The 21,093-nt window shown below is 40.0% G+C and overlaps 1 pseudogene; it reads right to left on the bottom strand.

Annotated features, from left to right (window-relative positions):
• The window catches only part of LOC139727496 (dystrobrevin beta-like), a 111,497-nt pseudogene that overhangs the window by 25,958 nt on the left and 64,446 nt on the right, over positions 1–21,093 (bottom strand).

Raw genomic sequence — 21,093 nt, forward strand, 5'->3', positions numbered from 1 at the left:
CGAAGGTTCGTTAATCCAAAAATGAAATAGGATTCGTCATTCCGAAGGTTCGTTAATCCGAAAATGAAATAGGGTTCGTTATCTCGAAGGTTCGTTGATCCGAAATGATATAGGATCCGAAATGATATAGGCAAGGGTCCGTAACGAACCTTCGAAGTAAGTCGAGCTTTGTTTCATTTTCGGATTAACGAACCTTCGGAATAACGAACCTTATTTCATTTTCGGATTAACAAACCTTCGGACTAAAGAACCTTACTAACGAACCTTCGGAATAACGAGCTGTAACCGTGATTTCATATCCGATTTGTTTAATTGGACCTTTTAAAAACTATGATTGTATCGAATCATTGAGAGCAATGAAATTTAACGGCCTTCTGTCCGCCGTATTAAAAGTGTGATGATAAAGGGGATGTGCGCATTGTCATTCGAAATACATGTAACTACATGTAACTCTACATTTAAGTAATTAGTCTGATTATTATAGCAACTGATTTTGGGATTGATAGTCACTACTGACAGTTTTCATTTTCATAAACGGCACCTGTCAATCTCACAGGCGTCAAGTCGAAGCACTCACACGTCATGAATTGACCATAACGTAAAATCGACAGAACTCTACACACAAGAGTTCTGTGATAAAAACACGCTGGGCACATCCAGATGGGTATGTTTGAACCACATGGCGCACTCACTGCTGGCAGGGCAAGCACGTGCTTTGCTCATCGAACTGATCGTTTTTATAGCGATCATAATATCGCTGCACAGCAGAGATTCGTATTCCAATGCACAGTAGGCCTACTCTCTCTCTCTAAAAAAAAAATTAAAAAAAAATGAAAACATTCACACCTGAAGGGGTGGATACATTTAAAACGGAGTCAATTTAGAGTGAAATTGGAGTGAATTTCGAGTGAAAATGTTCATTTTCACTCGGAGTGACCTCCGGGATCACTCGAAGATTTTGGAGTGCTATTGATGTAGCGCGATTCCGCTGCTTAAATGCATTCAGTTTTGCTCATAATCATTAATTTCATCCGTCTTTTTTTTTCTTGGAAAGCAAGCACTCCTTAAAGAGGGAAAACCCCGATTGGACAAATTGCGACGTAAACATGCATTGATATAGTTATGTGATACGTATAAACAATTTATCATGAAAGGAGAGAAGGGTACCTACAGTACATGTATCCAAGATAAACATTATGCATGCACGTGTAGTACCACTTCTCGGGGACTCGAGTAAAGTTAAACGCAGCTTTGTTGATTACATAATGCCACTCTGGTGGTTTCGCCATACCCTTCTCTCTCTCCTACGTTTTCTTTGTTTTCTCCCTCTCTTTGTCTTTGTCTTTTTTCCCTACAAATCGTGTACTTTAAGAATAGACAGACGGTGTTAAACGTCAACTCAAGTGGCTTCTTAAGATCCGCGCCTCTTTCATCCATCTAAGGGACCGTGACACTATTGTGAATGACACAATTAAAAGCATCACACAAGGACTTTCACGCCTCGTTGGACCTTTAAGACTCAGATCTTTTCTTTGTGTGTGTGTGTGTGTGTGTGGACGTGGACGCCATTGGGAAATATCAAGCTCGAGACAATAAGTAGCCACTTTATTATAATGACCGACCGATGTTGAAGGTAGATTAAATCAGTAACTAAGTCAGATATTGGGGAACCAGTAAATAAATAGGCAGCGATCGACACTTCGACGGTTTGCCAATCTAATGTGCAGCGATCGACGTCGAAAGTGTCAATCAAATACGTTATTTACGGTCGACGTCGAAGGTTGATAAAATCAGTAAGCAGCGATCGATGTCGAAGGTTGATAATCGGATGGGTGCTGTTCGTTATATTCCGAAGGTTCGTAATTCCGAAGGGTCGTTTATTCGAAACACACAAATTCCCTAAACCTACAGGTTCGTTAATTCGAACGTTTGTGGCGTTATTCCGAAGGTTCGTTATTCCGAAGATTCATGAATCCGAAAATGAAATTAACGGAACAATATACCTTCTGAATAACGAATCTTCGGACTAGAGAGTCTTCGGAATAACGAACATGGGAATAATAGCTACCGATGTGTAAGGTTGATAAAATTATTAAATAGCGACCAATGTCCAAAGTTGATTAGGTCATACCGTCCGACGTCAGTGATCGAGAAAACTATAAAGTAGCGGCTGATGTCGAAGGTTGATAAAATGAGGACAATTAAATCAAATAGGTATAGCGTCCATAATGTCGAGATCAAATAAAATTGAGCAGCAACGAAGTGTCGAAGGTTTATGCAATCAACTTGGTATCGCACGACGTCGAATGTTAAGCAAAATTATCTGATTTATCCGACATTTGTTTTAGCATTGTAAAGAGGCTAAAGTTACCGTTATTCATTCTGATCGTAAAAGCAATCATCCAACATTTACTAGTATTTTGACACCTTACGGAGCCGAATGTTACCGTTAATCATTTTCAAATGTTAAAGCAAACAACCGACATTCATTTTAGCATCTTACGGAGCTGAATGTTATCCTTTTTCATTTCCAAACGTGAAAGCAAACATCCGCTATTTATTTTAGCATCTAACTGAGCCGATTGATACCGTTAATCACTTCCAAATGTAAAAGCAACAATCTGTTATTTATTTTAGCATCGTTCGGAGCAGAACATTACCGTTATTCATTTCCAAATTTAAAAGCAAACATCCGACAATCATTTTAGCATCGTACGGAGCCGAATGTTACTGTTTTTCATTTTGAACGTCAAGGCAGACATCAGACATTACTTTACCATCAAACGCAGCTGAATGTTACTGTTCTTCATTTCGAAATGTAATAGCAAATATCCGACATTTATTTTATTATATGGAGCAGACTGTTACTGCTATTCACTTCCAAACGTAAAAAGCAATCATCTGCCATTTTTGGGGCATCTTCCGGAGCCAAATGTTATTGCTATTTACTCTCGAAAGTAAAAGCAAACACCCGACATCTGTTTAATCATCATACGGGGTTGAATATTAGTGTTATTGATTTCCGAACATCAAAGAGATCATTCGACATTTATTTTAGCATCTTCCGGAGCTGAATGTTATTGTTATTTACTTTTGAACGTAAAAGCAAACATCCGGCATTTATTTTTATCATCGTACAGAGTTGAATATTATTGTTATTCATTTCCGAATGTCAAAGCAAAGATCCGACATTTATTTTAGCATCTTCCGGAGATGAATGTTATTGCTATTTACTTCCGAAAGTACAAGCAAACATCCGACATTTATTTAATCATCGTACGGAGTATTATTGTTATTCATTTCCAAACGTCAAAGGGATCATTCGACATTTACTTTAGCATATTCGGGAGCTGAATGTTATGGTTATTATTTTACTTTCGAACGTAAAAGCAAACATCCGGCAAATTACTGATACTTTTCAAATGATTTTCGCGGATCGATTTCAGCTAATTTCCTTCATGTAGCCGATGGTTGACGGGAGAGTTTGATTTTCATATCATTAATTCCGCGCTGGAGCGCTCGGGCAAATGCGGGTGTTTAGACGAGCGTGAAAGTGCGGGCGACTTCCCTCGTCTGTACGCGTCCAAACGCCCGCGTATAACCTCGTACGCCCGGACGAAAGGGCTTCCCGCATTTGCCCTAGGGGTTTGCGTGACGTTTCCCGCGGTCGGCACTGTACTACTACTACTACTACAACTATTACTAATACTACTACTACTACTACAACCATGACTGCAAAACCCACCTGTTTTTGGCTTCCAGCTGTAAGATGAGTTCCCTCTGCTCCCTGTTGGCATCCAGGCCAGGGGGAATCTCGGGGCCCGCATTCTGCAAGACAAAACCAGACATGTCTGCACTGGACTCTCGAAAGTCGACCGACTGAGCAGCAGCCACCAGGGTGTGGCACATCTGATGATAATGTACAGTACGTGCAACACTGCTCCCCCACTCCCCATTACCCCCAACCCCCCCCCCCCCCCATCACACATCGTTATTAATGTAATCATCTCGGCTGCAATCATTAATTACTAATCAAGCTTCAGCTAATTTAGAGAACAAACGCTTGCACAGAGTATGCCAGAAATAACCATTATCATCATTACACTTCACTGACACCATATCTGTACTTCTCTGCACATCCCATTCATAGCAAAGATGAAAGTGACTCACGTTACGTTTAACCCATTGAGGACAGACTGATTTTGCTACAACACGCATTTCCCATAGACACCTGCTCGAGTATGCTCGGGACTCGTCCTCAACGGTTTAATACACTTATACCCTTCAGAGGTTATAACAACAGCCAAGTAACTGAGGGGCAGTGTCATCAATATCCCTACAGAGTACACAGAAACATAGAAAAATATGGTTATGGTTAATGAATTCCACTGGCATTGTTGTTACCACAACTGATTTTCCTTTCCACCACCACAAAGGACGATTCTTGCAGTGATACAATGCCATGCCTTCGGCCAAGTTAGGATGCGGCTCAGGAAATCACAAAGAAGTATCTGATGGATTCGATGACAAATTACCGCAGCACACTGACTTTGTACGCCTAAACCTGCTGAAGTTGTCGCTGCACAATGCTGCGCACTTAATATTTTTCTCTCCCTGAGAGACGGGTGGCCTTGTTTAGGGACATACTGATCATATTCATTTGCTCGCTGATGCGTGGCGGGAGCATAGCGTTCAAGGTATGCAAAATGCATTCGTTGGCGGTTCCAAGGCTCCGGTGATATTGAAATCAAGAGCAGTGCATGACAATACCACCAGTCAATCATTAATAATCCATTAAGTCAACCTTCCCCAACAATATGTTTTTTTTTTCTCCCGAGCGCGTTAATGGTGCAGTTAAAGTGGCGATGTGATGGTGACGATGATGATGAATGCCAGATGATTACTAATTCATCCTTTCCAGCCATGAAAAGGACAGATCTTTTCAACTGATGGCAAATGCGCGAATCGCACCAACCCATTTCGTGCTCTGTTCGTGTAATGGCATATTAGATGACTTTTTCCATTTGATGATTGACACAATACAGATTCCATTGTGATCAATACGCTGCACTTTTCCCCGTGTCACTGTAGATTTCCTGTGTGTCCCATCTACGTAGACTACAGATGACAGCCACAAATGGCTGAGAAGGCCTACTGTGGGGCAGTTTGGGGTTAAGAGCTTTAAAAAAAAGAAAACTTCATGGTGCCTTTAACCATGGACCTTCTACACATGGACGTACATCGCTCGTTAATTAATTCAAACACCTGTTTCTGTCAAAAGCGTCACAATAACGTTCTAAAGATGCTTTCCTGCTTTGATCCGGTCTAATCCACCGACAGCCAGCCAGGATAAAAAAAAACAAGACGACGCTTTGAGAAATCTAACAACCTCATGCGCAGACGATAATAACTCTCTCAAATCAAGAAAAATGCAGGTGCAGTTGTAGCGTATATTGCAAAATCATCGCTAAAACAATTTCATTTGCGAAATACAAGTACTTTACAAGAAAAAGCAAATAATTAGGCAGGTTGACTGTGCTTTGTAATCTATTTTTCCCCATTTGTCACACATTGTTTCAGAGTAAACATGGACAGTAACAGTAGACGACATGCTTGTCTCGCCATTCAGGGATGTTACATGCTTGGCCGCAAGTGTCCACTTCAGTAATTACCAATTTTGCGACACAAAATTTGTCCTTGTAGGAGGTTTGCTGCTCCCCATCATTGGTGTTTATTCAAAGGCAGTTGAGTCTGAAAAGGCACCTCAGCCAAATAGGACCAAAATGAGGGAAACGGTTCTTTTGTCAGTGCCGATGCACAATTACACAATCGTCATTGTCCAAACGTCTGAACATACTCATTCAGATGCACATAATCAGGTGGCGACGGTGATGATGGGATCAAAGAAAGACCTCCGTTCATAGTCCATGCGTGTGGTAGGTCCATGCTTTAACTCTGTGTGTGCCACGTCCATACCCACGAATCAGTTGAAGGCTTGCCAACTGAGTAATTGCAACACGCTGTCAAAGTACATTAAAATCATCACACACTCTTTCATTTCTAACACATATTCACATCAAGGTAAAGCTTTCAAATTTCTCTACAATTTGCGGGCATAAACGCATCTTACATGATTTATGTTGTGTGTGTGTGTCTGGTTTTTTTTTCCAAGAGCGCTCATGCAGTGTAGTCTCCGGTGCGGTGTAGCCTGTACGGATAACCATGAATCTTAAGACTCCACACCGGACTTGTTTTTTTGTTTTCTTTCTTCATTATTTGTATGAATATGATTGGAAAAGACTTGGAAAGCAATGTGAACAAAAGACAGGAAGACACATGTGGGTGTGACTTACAGGGTTTGCACTGGCGTTGGCAAGTCTTGCAGCATATCTGGCTATCAACCTGTGCTCATCGTCCAGTCTAGCACTGTCCAAGCTATTATTCATCCTGTGAAAAAAGAAACCAGTTAGATATAAGATACTCAGTGCTTTTTCAAATTGATGTCATACTTTCATAGCTATCTACATCTATGGCACTGTGGCATAGTGATTAAGACTCCCGACTCCCAATCGGAGGACCCGAGTTTGATTCTTGCCCAGTGCTTACAAGATGTTTTTGCCTACCGTGTCCCTCTCGACCCAAGTGTATAAATGGGTACCTGGCAACACTGTAGGGTAGTAATAATGGCAGGGTCCTCTGATAGAGCAGAGGCAACACTGAAGAGGCTAACTTGGGAAAAGAAGACATCATTATCATTGTCATTATCACTATCATTATTATTATCATTATTGTCGTCGTTGTCGTCATCATCAGCATCATCATAATCATTATCAATATCATTACAGATCTATCCATCCATTTATGCACTCATCCGATTAATCCACCTAGTTTAATACAGTACTGAATCCTTCTATCCACATCGTCTGTGGGATGGCATGACCTTGTGCCTCGAAATCATAAATTGTGAACACAACTGCAATATTTTTGAAGGGCTATTAAGGTGTATTCTTAGCGGCAAACATTATTTGTATCTTCCTGCAATCAGCATGTGTTTGAATTCAGTTTGGGAAAAAACAGTAATATTTCATGAAGTCTGACACATACATTGTATATTGGCCAAAAAAAAGTACAAAAAATGTATTTAAAAACGAGAAAAATAATTATTACTTCTGTACAACAAATGAAACTGAAAAGAGAATAAAGGACTATTAAAGTTGTATGTCTCACCTCTTGAAATCCTCCTCTGTGCGGAGAATTCTTGTGCTGTCTGGACTGTCATAGGTCAATATGGTGATTGGGGAGGGTGGCCTGTAGGAGAAAATAATAGACCAAGATTGCAAGAAAGTTCTTCTTCACTGCACTTCACTACATGCAAAACATGGATTAGCAAATGACAATTAAAACGTTGCGCTTAATTCCTGGCATAGGTGTATCAGTCCCTGCAAACCAACCAAGAGTGTCATAGAAATCAATCTGCTAGCCATGTTGCCATCCTAGTTTTCTCATATGGCAGAAAGCGCTATTAAATCAAAGTTGACACCATGTGGCTCACTATTGCTAATCACCGCAGACAAACTTTGAGGGGCTGGCATCATTGACCCATTTTTTGGTGTGGGTTTGTGGGATGGGCAACTCAACCAGATTAGCACCTGCTCTTGTGGAGGAAACAAAAGAGGGTCTTTTTCAGATAATTATGTGACCTCCTTTAGGGCCAAAATACCACGTGTTCCTGGTTGTGTGAGATTGAAGATTTTAAATGTTAAAAGCACTTGTTGGATGAAAGCCATGTCAAAAGAAACCACGCACCATCACAGATGTAGATATGTGGGACTCCAAAACTTCTTAGAATTGAAATAACAAGCTAAAGTATCATGAGGATGTAATATTCATCACATATGAATGATGTCTAAATGATATGACAGCACAAGTGAAGAAAAAAAATGCCTCTGCTGACACTCTATGGCAGAGGCATTAAAAAAGAAATGTTGTAAGAGCAAGTTATTCATATTTCACATAAGAAAGAACGAAGTCCCCGACAACTGAACACTGATAGTTCTGCTTCTTAGTCACTGTTATAGCTGTAAAAGTCAAGGGAGACTCACACGATGTGTGAGAGATCCAGCGGCCTCTCTGGTTCCTCAGGGTAGTGAGGTACTCTTGGCTGCTTGGAGGGAGACTTGAATGGCTTCTTCAGCGCCTTGCCCATCTTTTTGGCAGGCGATTTCTGGAAAAACAAATGTTAGGACTCATGATGGTTGATATTAAAATTGCTATTATGAAAAGTTAAGTGTCAATTTTTTTATACTTGTAAAAAGGAACAAAAAAAATATTTGTAGAAGATACGTAATTCAGTAGAAGTGTATGATTGAATTTGAAACTTCAAATGCATTGTCATGACCTGTAAAATATGATGAAATGCTAACCAGTAACTAAGAGATTCTTTCCTTGAAAATATCATCCTTCGAGATGCACATATTGCATTCCACCACTTAATGTACCAGTACAGTTATCATCAAAGTAGGAATATCCCATTTTGGTTGCCATAAATACCAATGTAGTTCATTATTGTAAAGCTGAAAAGATCTTCTCCAAGAATTCAACATTACAGAACAAATCTTATCTGGTGTTTATTGTTGGTTATGTGACACAAGGTCATGATTAGTTAATTATAACGTAATGCCAAAAAAAAATACAAATTTACAGGAAATGCACTTTTTTTTCGTTCCTACAATGTAGAGTAAGTGTCCCATCATAAAGACTCATACAGAGATCTATACATTAGCATACTTAGACATGGAACCGCACAAAACTAAAATCAGCCTGTGAATGCATGCAATGACCATTTGTCTGAAGCAAAACAAATACTGTATACGCCATATATTTAGCGAGTCTAAATTTTCGTGAATCCGGTCTTCCCGACGATTTTGCGAGTGGTAACCGTTAAATTCGCGATTGTGGAGTACTGTATTGAACAAAGAAATGTATACGTGTACGTCACATTCATATCGGGATCAGAGTCATTATTTTTGCGTGTCTTTAATTTCACGAACAGCAGCTGACTCGCGAAATTTGCAAAAATAAAAACTTTGCAAAACATTCGGCATATACAGTAGAATGACTACATACATATCAAAGGGATATGAATAAACAGATTGAATAAATAAAAGAAGAATAAAGTAATAGATTAATAATAGTTTAAGTAAATGGAATTATGCCATATGAGGATGGGAAAAAATATATGCAATTGTGATGTTTCTTGGCTGTATTCACATACCTGTACATAGGAGGAATATTCCTTCATCTCGTGTTCCGTTGTGTGGTTGCCGGACGTGTAGCCGCGCCAGAAGCAGTTCTGACACAGCTGGTAGTTGGAGCAGCGCTGGCACTTGTACCGGAACCCCATCATACTGTCGCTATGGCAATGGCTGCACTCGACGGGGTGGAACACTAACCCAACAGATTTGATGGGTGAATAGAAAGGGAATTTGATTAGTTTGTGGATACATGAGAGTCAAAATGGCATACTGCCGTCACAATCAGAGTGACACAAAGCAGGGCTCAACATTAACTTTTTTCTCTGGTGTCCCATTTGGGCCACTAAAATCTTTGAATTTGAAACTTTGTGGCCTGAAAATGAAATTAAGTGGCCCGATGTATGAAGAAATTCAAAATTCATTTTCAATTTTAGCTACCCGAATGGGCCACCAAAAGATAATCTTATCGGAATTTGGTAGCCTAAATTTACTTTTTAGTGGTCCCAGGCCAAGGGGGTTACCCACTTTGTCGACCTCTGCAAAAAGGGTAGCATTTGTGGACAGGTGGTCACTAAAGACAGGTTGGCATTTGTTTTCATTTTATCACAAAATATCTGCAGTACACATCAAGTACATCTTCCACATTTGAAAATGAAAGCAAAATAGTCATCTTTCAGAAAAAGTTATTATGCATGCAACAAGACGAAGTTTGTGCTTAAATCATTCATACGGCTCTAGGTCAGTGGCTGCTACATGTACTTGTACATTCATTGAAAAAGTGGCCATGGTAGCTACAGAGGGTGGTCCTTTTGGCTCTCTACAGGCAGCCACTACATGCAAAGTCTGTCACATATATTTTTTCAGAGGGGGAATTTGTAGTGGTTGCATATTATTTTATGAGAGTTATGCAGAATTTCATGTCATTTCTCTTATATATAAACATGGTATGATTAAAAAAAAAAATAATAGATTGTACTGTATGTTGGAAAAAAATGATTTAGCAGCACAAGAAAGAAGAATACAGCAGCTTTTTGGTTGTTGATGTTGTTCATATTAATTTCATTGTTAACATGGACCTGATATCGAATGAAACTCAAATAAAGAATATCACAAAACAAATAGAAATGTCGCTATGGTGACTGGTATGCCTCTGCCATAAAGCATGATTCTCCCAATAGGTCTATAATACATGTGGACAATGTGTGATGATATCACATAAATGGCAAAATATTAAAATGATATGTTTGTCACAAATGTGCTGAATGTTCACCTTCGAGAGCATGTATTTGCAGATTTGAAGACTTTTACTTGACTTTGAACCTTTTATAGGTTTATGCATTGAGTAATTTAAAGGTATGGAGAAAAAGTGCAATTTCTGTATTGAATAGTAAATTGTTACCATTTTCACCTAGCCTTTGACCCTTGACCTTTGACCCTATAATCTACAAGACAATCACTGTATGGCAGAACATATGTACTAAGTGTCAAGATATCTTTGAGCCACTTCCGAGATATGGAGGAAAAAGTAAAGTTCAGCACTTTCACTTGGTCTTTGACCTTTGGACCTTTGAACTTTTTGGCAAAAAAAAAAACTTCCCAGAGAATCTCCATTGGGTAATGCATGTATGTATACACCAAGCTATAATTGTAAAATTTTGAAGAGTTGACCTTGACCTTTGACCCTGATCTTTGACCCCATGAACCCAAAATTGCCTAGATAATCACTGCCAGTCAGTACATGCACGTTCCATGAAGATACCTTGAACAATTTCCAAGATATGGAGAAAAAAGTAAAATTTTAACATTTTAATTGACCTTTTGACCTTTGACCTCATGACCCAAAACTCTCACCAAAAAATCTTAATTGGGTAGTACATGTATACACTAAGTTTCAAGAAAATGTCTTCCGGCATTGTATAGATATTGGGGAAATAGTGAAATTTTGAGCATTTGACCCTGACCTTTTGACTTTTCACCTGAGCATGTGCACCCAAAAGTTGATAGGCACAACTTCACCCCCTCATACACATACATGCCAAGTTCCATTAACTCAAAAAGGTTTTTTAGTTACGCTGTCCATAAAATTGATTACAGATGGACGGAAGAACGGACGGACGGACAACCCAAAAACGTAATGCCTCTGACACAACTTCATGGCGGAGGCATAAAAAATATCATACAACTGACCGTTATACACAAAAGCCTGATAAAACCTGTTTTACTGTATTTTAAACATATTCTTTGAGGGGGGGGGGGGGGGGTTTGGAACTTTTTGTTTTTATTCCAGAAAAGAAAATTAGTTTGGCCATTACAACTGATTTTGCTTCATTTTGTTTCATGTCAAAGCTCACAGTAGCCAGCTGGCAGCCTCACCATTCTCTACGTTGGCCATCCGGTGCATGAGGGGCAGCCACATGAGGCTCTGGGGGCCGGGCTCCGCCAGGACCGTGTCAAGGAAGTCATTTAGGGTTACTCGTCGGTTAGCAGTCTGTAGTTGGGGGGGGGGGGGAGGAGTAAGTGAGAGAGAAAGGGACAGAACAGTCAATTGCCAAGAATATATAATAGATGGCGCTGTGTAGCTGATGCCACGCAAGATAAAATCGGTGTGTTGATTTCTCTCGTTTTTTCACCTCGTCTTGAATTGTTACACAAAGAGACTTGCATGTGATGTTGATTGTACTACCAGGAACTTTACCATACACATATTCTTTCCCTAGGAGGATGAATATGGTGATGATATTGTAACAGGCAAAGGTTTTATAACTACATGTACAATTCAAAGATGTTTATACAGGTAAGAGAGTTAGCTGTCTGAAATGAAGGCCACCCGCAGCATGAGGGAGCTGCCATTGCCATCATGAGCACTTTATATGCCTGGATACTGTACTGTCATTGAACAGTAGATGGCAGCACACAGTTTTTCCATTTGCCATGCTACTTGTAAATGCATTTACCTGCATTACATGTCAAATCAATTGTGTTACATTAGAGTTACATATAAAATTTATGGTGGTGCTCAAATAATGTTCTACTGATTGTTTAATATGTGAACAAAAGATAATAAGAAATCTCTAGTCTCTCAGCATTTGTCTATACAATATGACATTGTAAGAATAAATATCTCAACAATAAAATGTTATTGGGTTTCTGAAAATTGAGACATTTACAAAATTAGCAGAAATTAAAAGATCAAAATTTATGACTGTGATGCTCCCCTCCCCCCCCCAAAAAAAAAAAAAAAACGAACAAATTGGACAGGTTGACTTTGCAGCCTAGAAGCCTAGAAAAGAATGGTCTCTGTGCTCTTCAAAACCTTACACATAAGCCTTGGAAAAAATAAAGAAAAAACTGCACACAAAAAGGAATTATTATCCAAAGCTACATGTGTTAAAGTGATTTCAAGCAAGAGAAAATCTTTATTGGAATACAACAATTGGAATGAAGATTGTTATTTGTTCTTAGAATGATCGGACCATAAATGTGATACCTCCGACATAGGACACTTAATCTTTGATGTTAATTAAAATATCGAGTTCCACAGTGCCAAAGCACCTACTGTACATGTATATAATACATGTATCTATCAACCAGCAGTTCTACATGCTTTAACTATTTATGCTATTGTGGTGCGCGGTTTATTAGCGGAAGTGGTTTGAAGGTCACATACACATAGGCTCTACCTCCCAAAGTCAGGTTTTAGAGGTCAAGCAAGCCATACAGTACAAGAGAATCTGTACTGTGATGAGAGATTTGAGAGATCCTCCCCCCCCCCCCCCCCCCCAACTAGAATTCACCTCTGCATCAGTGTAATTTGAACTCATGATTCTAGTTTGGTAACAAATGCCTGAAAATATAATAATTTGGGTAGCTTTCTTTTTCCATTAAAATCACCATTTAACCTTTTATGACAAAATTTCTCACGTCTGAGATATGTTGCCTGAGAGTACAGTTTGGTGAACACATCTGAAAATATCACAATTTGGGTCATTTCTTGGTCAGTAGAATCGTCATTCAAATGACAAATTTCTCTCATCTGAGATCTGCCGCCTGGGAGCACAGTTTGTTATAAAACACATGTCTAAGAATATCATAATTTGGGTAATTATATTTTTCAGTAGAATCATCATTTATACGACAAATTTTCTCTCATCTGACATCTTCTGCCTCACAGTACAGTTTGGTAACACATGTCTAAAAATATCATAATTTGGGTGATTTTTTTTCAGTAGAGTCATCATTCGTATGACAGATTTGCGCTCATCTGAGATCTGCTGCCCGAGAGTACAGTATGGTATGAAACACAAGTCTAAAAATATCATAATTTGTTTGTTGTTGTTTTTTCAACAGAATTATCATTTACATAACAAATTGAGATCTGCTGCCTCAGAGTAAAGTTTGGTAACACATGTGTAGAAATATCCTTATTTGGGTGAGTTTGGTTTTTTTTTCAGTAGAATCATCATTCACAAGACAAATTTGCTCTCATCTGAGATCTGCTGCCTGAGAGTAGAGTTTTGTAACACATTTCTCAAAATATCACAATTTGGGTGATTTTTTTTTTTCAAAGAATCATCATTCATATGACAAATTTGCTCTCATCTGAGATCTGCTGCCTGAGAGTGCAGCGTGAGGATGCTTACCGGTCCTTGACCAAAGCAGGCCTTGGCCGTGTTCTCATCATAGCCAAAGGAGGGGCCCTCGAAGACTGCTGTTGGAAGCTGGAGCACTAGCTTGAGGTACTCGTCGAATTTGGAGTGGATCAAAATGCCGTTGCTGTCCGAAATCTGTGAGAAGATATCTGCGGGAAAAAAAAAAGAAGAGAGCATGAACTGATATAATTGACTTGACCCCGACTGCACCTCCTGTCCCGACCAGCACGTTTAATGGTTTGTTTCTTCTAACATTAACATATAGGCATCTCCATGCATCAACTTTTCAACATGTTTTCATTCATCCCTTTTATTGTACCACAACAGTCTTCAAGTGAGACTAGCTCATCTACACTTGAATGCAAATGAGGAAAACTACTCCCATCATCATCATCTGCATCTCAACCTTTTGAAGACTAGTCCCGAATATACTCTGGCAGGTGTCTATGAGAAATGTGTGTAATAGCAAAATCAATCTGTCCTCAACGGGTTAAAATGTCATTCACACCTGTGTTACAAATAATCAACCTGCTTGCATTTTACTGCATGCTTATACTTCCATATCAAGCTCAATTGCAGATCCGGTATGTTTATTGCGGGAAAAAAAAATCCTTCCTAAGATTACGTAATAGCAAGCAGTAATGAGTGGATCATGTGCACTTTACGCAGCTGAGCTCAGAGTGGCTGACTGCTTGGTATAATCACAAGGTTGGAATGCGAAGGCTCTCAAGGAGGTCTCTTCCGGGCTCAATTATAGAATGCACCATTTTACCTCAACAAATTAGGGAGCACGAATGCAATTACTGGATCATCTTCATACTCCTGCACTCTTGGAGTTACACTACAAACTGTTACTTGTCCCATTCTGCTGGTCTGTAATTTTTGATTTACATTTAACCCTTTGTGTTTTTTGAGTGCTGACGAGCACAAACAAAACTCATAGCATAGCACACTGTTCAAAGTCTCTGGCACAGAAAAGGTTAAACTTTACTGAGTGTCATGACCTTCTACAGGGATTTCTGCTTGCATATATCCTCATGAATGCCATCAAACAATTTCTACTTGAAATCTGTAGAACAGTGGTCTGTGATTAGTACATGTATGTACATTAATGGCATTACTAATATCATTACCTGTGTTATCACAATTGTCATTGATGTTATCTTCATACTCTACTCTTGTATACTATGTTCTGAACAAGTAAAGAAATCAAGGACTATCATCCAATCACATTGGTTGAAAAGAACCAACAAGAAAAAAATAATCCTACTTCAGGCCTACTGTAAAAGTGGGAATATTTGCTGTGTTGAAATTTTCGCGTATTTCGCGCAACTAGAAACTAGCGCGAAAAATTAAAGCACGCAAATATTTTTGTCTTGAGTCCGCGGAATTAAAAACATGAGAAAGTCTACTTGCCCGGCCATGCGCGAAAAATTAGTCGCGTGAAAATATCCACTTTCACAGTTTATAGAGTAAGTCAAACTACTACCTTCACTAATTTTCCATCTCAGTTTGTGATGCAACAATGTTGTGCCTGCTGTACAAGTCGACACCACTGAATTTATTTAAAATACAGTTTAAACACTGGAATATATATTATAAGTTTGGCTGTTTTCTGATAAAGAGATCTTTACATCAAACTTTGATAAGAAAGATTACTACTAAAAAAGAAAGAACTATCAATTGAAGTGACAGCATATAAAGCCAGGGGTGGGGGGGGGGGGGGGGTATCCCATTCACAGAAAAAAAAATATATGAAACGCATACAATGTACATTCCTAAACACACATAATATGGATACAGTAGATATGATGCACAGGGCAATTCATCAACTAATGCGTGTACAGTTGAGAGAAAAGAGGAGCGTGGCAACTATGCCAAAAATGCATCTGGTTCATCCTAGGGGACAAGGTTCTCGCGTCTATACTTACACCTCAATTTGTCGGAGAGTTTGCCGGCGCATAACGTGGAGAGAGCCACCTTGAGGGCAAATACGGTCATCTTTCCCGTTGCTCCACTGTAAAAGAGACAGACACAATAACAAAAGAAAAAAAAACAGATGACGACAAGCAGGTTAAGCAAAAGAGACAAGAATCACATCTTGTAACACATCATTGAGACAAGAGAAAGGAAGAGAGAGAGAGGGGAGAGGAGGATGAAAGGAATGAGACAGGAGGAAGAGAAGAGGAAGGAGACAAAGAAGGAATAGATGAGGATGATGATGAGAATGATGATGATGAGAATGATGATGAGGATGATGATGATTTGTGATGATGATGATTTTGATGATGATGATGATGATGACGACGATGATGATGGCGATGATGATGATGGCGATGATGATGATGGCGATGATGATGATGACGATGATGATGATGATGATGATGGTGATGATGATGATGATGATGATGATACTTTAAAGCAAAAGTTCTAAATAGAAGTAAAGAAGATGATGAAGAAGAAAAAAGAAGAAAAAGCAAATGACGCTGAAGACAGGGAAAAAAGGAAGAAGATAAAAAAGGGTGATGGTGATGATGATGATGACAAAATAGAAGAAGCAGAAGTTCCTGGTAAAGATGATGATGACGAAGATGAAGAAGAACAAAGGAGAATTCACAAACAATGATGGAGACAACAAGTGAAATAAAGAACAAACAAGAAAAGGAGGATTGGGAGAAGAAAAAAGATGGAAAAGGAAAACTAGAAAGTAGCTAGATTTGCTGAGCAAACAAAGAAAAGGTAATATTGTAATATTAAAAAAAAAAAAAACTGACAAAAGAACATCAATTATCAGTCAGGTAGAGTAGTGAGTGCCAGAATTATAAAAGAGCAAAGACAAGAGGAAAACGAAGGGCAAAAAAAAAGACAGGCCAACAGTTTTCAGAAATATTTTGAAGAACTTTATGTAAAGGTCATGAAAACCTCTTGTGTACAAATTAATGTACAAAAATGTAGGTCTATGGGTGTACGGTATATGGTACAGTCACACCTGCCCTAGCGGCCACCTGTCTATAGCGACAACCTGCCATTAACAGCTACCAGAAATGATTCCTCCCAAAAGAAAGCCATATTAGAAACCCCGTCTATAGCTGCCACCTGTCTATAATGGCCACTGTTTTTCATCTCTCTTGGGTGGCCGGTTAGACAGGTTTGACTGTAATTGAAAAGACTACTTCACTACATGTACATGTGACATGGATGGTAAACTTCTGAAGAATAACTACATGTACACGTAAGTCATCATTACAACGGATCATACATATGTATGCACCCCTACTGCTAATTCTAATCTTCAGGGGAAAAAAAAAAGAAGAAGAAAGGATGGCCTACGGTATGTTTCGTCGAATAATGTATTCTTGAGGAATCCATGCACTGGGGGTCACTGCCCACAGCAAGTGGCCAGTGGCATCACCACTTCACTGGCCTAGAAACATTGATCGACCCTGCCGAGAAATTACAGCATGCTACGGTTCCCTCATCACGTGGGGGAAAAAAAAGGAGACTGCTGCTCATTAGACCGAGTGCCACAGGAAATGTGTAACATCATGGAGAGCCATGCACTGATGGAAAAAAAAAAACCGACTTTCTTCCGTGGAGTTAGGAGTGGAGTTGCCTGGTACCACATTTAGCAGCACGAAAGATCAGCCCAAGGACATTTTGTACAAAAAGGAAGACATTTACATACCGGTACTTCAAAAAAAAAAGGGGGTGGGATAGCTCACAGTATGTTTCATCAAATGACCTGAGCCTTTACTCAGATGGAGGTCACTGCCCAGAGCAATGGCCAGTGGCATTACAACCTCGCTGGCCCAGAAACATTGATCAACCCTGCCGAGAAATTACGGTCCCTCATCGGGCAAAATATTTTTTTTTAAAGAAGAAGATTGTTGCTCATTAGACCGAGTACCTCAGTAAGAGCACAACAGCTTGATGGAGAGCCAAGCACCAGACTGACTTTTTTCATTTTTCTTTCATAATTTCTTCTTTTTTTTAGGGGGGGGGGGGGGGGTTGCACGGTAACGCAACTACAAGTGGCTGCTAGGAAAAAATGGTCAAGCGCCCATTGCAAAGACTACACTGTTGCTTGTTATGATATTCTGCATATACCAGTTCATCAATTCCACAAGGGACTACAGCGTGACACAAACATCACCTTTGCTTGTGAAGGCAGGATCCATACTGCATGCTCCACACTACGGAATGCAAAGGGCCATCTGCCACTCTTCAAGAAAACACAAAGTAACAACGACAACAACAAAGTATCAGTGTGTCTGTCTGTCTGTATGTGTGTGTGTGGAAGGGTGTGTGTGAGGTGAGATTCCGCTGTGAACTGTTGATTCTTCCAGTGAAACACCTCCTGAGGCATCACCTCTGGCTATGACGTGGGAGAGGGGGGAAAGATCTTTTAGGAAAGCGACGCAAAAAGGAGGGGCTTGCTCGGTCCCCTTTACACGTAGTTGACACATCACGGTATGTGGTGCGAATTCATACGCAAAGATGTATCCATCCAGCTGATGAAACAAAGGCACACTTCGAAGGCTGCATGAAGTGGTATGTGTGCTGGGCCCAGATAACTCTTTTCTACACACATGTGTACAAATGCCCCCCCCCCCCCCCCCCCCATGTGGACAGTTACAACCAAATGCGAGTATGTGTAGTTGTATCCACACTATGTTTTATTCTATCATCAAAACACTCCATTCATACTTGAAATTTTAAACTTTTGATACCAGCATTCATTTGAATATGAGGACAAGGCACAGCAAAATACTCAAAACACAGATTTGCTTTAATGGAATTCCACATGACACTTTTGACTTCTTGTGTTGATCTCTATCTGGCTTTTGATCACTGAAATGCAATTTCTGCGGTTAAAGATTGTTAAAGAGTTCACATCTACCGAAGACGACATACAGAATTCAACACCACTCTACAACTCATAGCTTCTGAACAGATTGCCTGATTTTCCTCACATTGTCAACTGAGTATTGTGCGGGTGTTTCTGCACTCTGAGAATTAATGTACATGCTTGGAGAAAACTCCTTTGAAAAGGGAAACCCCCTTTAAAGGGGGCAACCTCCTCTAAAGGTGTTTTGTTGTTGATGTTTTTTAAATGACAGGAAAAGCCTTTACACGAAGTACTTGTGATCTGTTCTAACTCTTGTACTCTAACATTGCTTCTAAACCTTTCTCAACCCCACGCCCACTTTGGCTTCTACAAATTTTTTTGAGGCCCAGTTGGATCATTTTTTGTATATCAATCTTTTTTGTTTCATTTTTGACTGATATCATGGCCAACATGCAAGAGCTTTACTGCCCACCGGTTGAGAAGTGAAGGTCTAACACATACCTGCCTCAATGTAATCAATTACAAACAGATCTGTTTGGTGCTGCAAGGCATGCAATCATTAACTTTGGAAGAAGTCTATAACTCAATCACATTTGCATCTGGGGAGGGTCTACAACCGTTGCAAGTAAACAGGACTCCATTCTCACTGATCAATTACGCATTAAATGTACTCCACATTAGTGGTAGTCTGGTGGCTTGTGGCCATTAGATATTGGTACCAGGCCACAAAATTTACTTTTTTGGTGGCCTGATAGGGCAAATTAAACTAAAAATGGATTGTTACTTTGGGGTTTATTTCGGGTCACTACAGATCTTTTTCAGGCGACCAAAATTTTGCATTTACAGATTTTAGTGGCGCATTTGCCCACCAGAGGAAAAAGTTAGCATCAAGCCCTGACTCCTGACTGGCATCATGTTCAGAATACCAAAGTTATGACCCTAAAATCTTGTGTTAGCTTCAATAGTGCTAGGTCTAAACAAAATACCCTTGCACATGACTTCAGACAGTGGGTTGGTTACAGGGGTGAGCATTGTGAGTGACCATTGTGTTCACAGATATCCGGGCCATGTGAGGTTGTTTTAAACCAAATTGCCATGGCAACAAATGGCCATGACATCACACTTTGGTACTCTAGAATGGATAAGAACGGAGCACAGAGTGGGTCCAGCTCTGGACCAGGCCAGGAACTCACTCGTCGTAGGCCATCTGGAGGAAGTTGCAGAGCAGGCTGAGGAACTGGTCCACGTTGATCTGGTGCAGGGCCGGCAGCCGCTTGTTGAGCTGGTAGTAGATGCTGGAGAGGATCGTCTCCACCCGGCTCATCGAGAGCTCATCGGCGAGGCTCATCGTGTTCAGCCCGTTCTCCCTGAAAGCCTCGATCATGTTCCAGATGTCTACCAGGTGTACTGAAAAGAACAGAAGAGACAGAGAATACAGTATATGAATGAAATTAACACTTTACAGTGTTATTGCACATGCCCAGCTGTACAGAGCTTCAGACTTTTGCGATGCAGACATTCAGAGGAAAAAAAACATGTTCTGCTCATGCGCACGTTTGCTTTGATATAAAAACCGACCTTGCGTTGTCTGAATTTCTGGGCCATATTTGTGTCCACTCAAATTCACACTGCAGAGCGCTACTTGATGTACCGTAATGATCTTACGGGGGCACCACTTTACTTAGGATAGTCTGCGTTCTCACATAATCTAAAGCTACTACTTTACAACATGATGCAGGGAGAGAGGAGAACAGCCGATGAAATTATCATCTTAAACATTTGTATCGCAAATCTTAAAGCTCCCTATTAATAGCTGTTTTTAAGGTGCAAAGTCCCGGTGGGTGTGGGGGCGCTGTTGATGATACTGCCAATCACCATTAGCATTGATACGAAGATTGCCGAAGTTGAGCTGTCATCAAAAGTAAAGCGCGTAGGTGTTGCTAGGTAACGTTGCCTTTGTTATCTTCTCTGCGCATCACACAGTCTGTAGTAATGCCATGGTGCGTGCATACAGTATGTGCTTCTTAGTATGGCATCACAAAAGAAGTTAACTAAAGCTGTCATCCCCCTCAGCCGACTCATGAGTTGAACTGTGATCGGACCACTGACTACAGTGGATCGGACTTCTTTGGACTCGGGGAAATGGGTCAAAGCGTAAGTGCTATAAAGAGGAGTCGATAGCATACATTGTAGGTCTCTATAGGAAACGTGCGCCATGCGCCCGCGTACGCATTCGACTATAAAACCACCAGGACCACGTGCCTTTAATAATTTACCATGGATGCTTTCTCAAAAGCTTTCAGTAAATTCTTCCGATCATGATCTACATTTGTGATATATA

The sequence above is a fragment of the Diadema antillarum genome, unplaced genomic scaffold, assembly GCF_040938485.1.
Source record: "Diadema antillarum isolate AM-2024a unplaced genomic scaffold, OU_Dant_1.0 seq00000133_RagTag, whole genome shotgun sequence".
Lineage (NCBI taxonomy): Eukaryota > Metazoa > Echinodermata > Echinoidea > Diadematoida > Diadematidae > Diadema > Diadema antillarum.